Source organism: Octopus sinensis, unplaced genomic scaffold (genome assembly GCF_006345805.1).
Source record: "Octopus sinensis unplaced genomic scaffold, ASM634580v1 Contig10242, whole genome shotgun sequence".
Classification (NCBI taxonomy): domain Eukaryota; kingdom Metazoa; phylum Mollusca; class Cephalopoda; order Octopoda; family Octopodidae; genus Octopus; species Octopus sinensis.
In genome coordinates, this window is record NW_021832040.1 from 5,001 (window position 1) to 7,500 (window position 2,500).

A 2,500-nucleotide genomic window follows, 5' to 3' on the forward strand; every position below is an offset into this window, starting at 1 on the left:
ACTCTTTTACTTGTTTCAGTCATTTGACTGCGGCCATGCTGGAGCACCGCCTTTAGTCGAGCATATCGACCCCAGGACTTATTCTTTGTAAGCCTAGTACCTATTCTATCGGGTATCTTTTGCCGAACCGCTAAGTTACGGGGACGTAAACACACCAGCATCGGTTGTCAAGCGATGTTGAGGAGGGGGCGGACAAACACAGACACACAAGCACACACACATATACATACATATACATATATACGACAGGCGTCTTTCAGTTTCCGTCTACCAAATCCACTCACAAGGCTTTGGTCGGCCCAAGGTGCCACGCAGTGGGACTGAACCAGGAACCATGTGGTTTGATTTCTTCCTCTTCTTTTCTGGGTATCTTCGAAGTTTTTGTTTCCGATGGTGATGGAGCACAGCCCCTTGGTACGGCCCCGGGCTTGTCTTACAAACGATTTAGGCTCAATTCCAGTGACTTTTATTGTTACTTTGAGTTGGTCCTTGTATCTTTGAAGAGGTCAACCCAGTGGCCTTTTTCTTGAAGTGAGCCAACAGAATAAAACTTGGCGTGGTAACGTTGATTCTTCCATTCTTGCTGCATGCTCTGACCACCGAAAAAAGATATATATATATATATATATCCATCTAAAGAAATACTGAATTTTTCAAAATTCATCATTCCTTTACAATTAAAGCGTGGAAAACATATATTAACAATTCAAACACACATAAAAACTGTTAACTTCACTAAAACATTTATTATTTGCTATCAAAATATTTTACGAAATTCAAAGCTTTTGTGTTTCTGAATGGTTAATGTCTTTCATATAATAATTGTTTTAGTTTCAGCTCACGGTCTCAAATCAAATCAGTTACCGGACTAATATATCTCCGAAGCTTTGTTTTTGTAATTCAACTAATTATAATTATTTTCATTAAATCATATTGGCATTGATTCATTCATGTTAAACGAGAACCATTCTTTGGTAAAACTGACCATTTATCATCAACAGCTTCCCTAATATAATCACGATTAATTATTGCATTGACGAAAAATCCAAGAGAAACGAATTCGGTTATTATTTCTTGCATAGCTCCGGTTTATTATTACAATAAAGAACATTTCGCTTTTGCGTTTGATTTATAAGATTCTTAATGTGAACTCGAGTGTTGAAGCATATTTTGTTGTATCCCGGATAGGTCATTACACCAATAATAAACTCCCGCACTGGTTCTATTTCAATCAGATTATTATCACTCAATTCGATAACATTTAAGCAATTAGCTGATCACTTGTTTGATTAATAGTTCGTGTAATTAAAATTAGCTAAATTTGTCAAAATCCTTTCGTCACTATTCGCGAACTCATCAATACAAGTTAGTAAATTAGTGAAATAAACGTAAATTAGTTGACTAATGATAATAATAATAATAATATAATAATAATAATAATAATAATAATAATAATAATAATAATAATAACAACAAAAGTGAAATAAAATCACTGCGTGCGTTTATTATTGGTACAATGACTCTCTTGAGATACAATAAAGAAGGTTTCTATTATTATTATTATTATTATTATTATTATTATTATTATTATTATTATTATTATTATTATTATATGTGTGTGTGTGTGTGAGTGAGTGAGTGAGTGTGTGAGCGTGTGTGAGTGTGAGTGAATGAGTGAGTGTGTGAGTGAGTGAGTGAATGAGTGAGTGAGTGAGTGAGTGAGTGAGTGTGTGTGTGTGTGAGTGAGTGAGTGAGTGTGTGAGTGAGTGAGTGAGTGTGTGAATGAGTGAGTGAGTGAATGAGTGAGTGTGTGAGTGAGTGAGTGAGTGAGTGAATGAGTGAGTGAGTGAGTGAGCGAGTGAGTGAATGAGTGAGTGAATGAGTGTGTGAGTGAGCGAGTGAGCGAGTGAGTGAATGAGTGAGTGAGTGTGTGAGTGAGGGAGTGAGTGAATGAGTGAGTGAATGAGTGAGTGAGTGAGTGAGTGAGTGAGTGTGTGAGTGAGTGAGTGAGTGAGTGAGTGAATGAGTGAGTGTGTGAGTAAGTGAGTGAGTGAGTGAATGAGTGAGTGAGTGAGTGAGTGAGTGAGTGAGTGAGGGAGGGAGTGAGTGAGTGAGTGAGTGAGTGAATCGATTTATTCCGGAGAAGATTCATCGATATCAATTGGAATTTTTGAGAAAAGATCATTGTAAACTATTTTTAAATGGTATAAAAATTGCTTTACAGCTATTTGTTGCTTAATAACCAGGAATTACCAAGAAATGCCAAGCAATTTCAGTTATTTCCCATTGCATTTTCATCAAATTTCTCAGGAATTTGGAATTCACAAATCCCGAGAGAGAAGCCCTATTAATTCTGCTAGACTATTTCAATACAGCATTCAGTTAACTGCCATCAAATACATGCGAACAGGCGCAGGAGTGGCTGTGTGGTAAGTAGCTTGCTAACCAACCACATGGTTCCGGGTTCAGTCCCACTGCGTGGCACCTTGGGCAAGTGTCT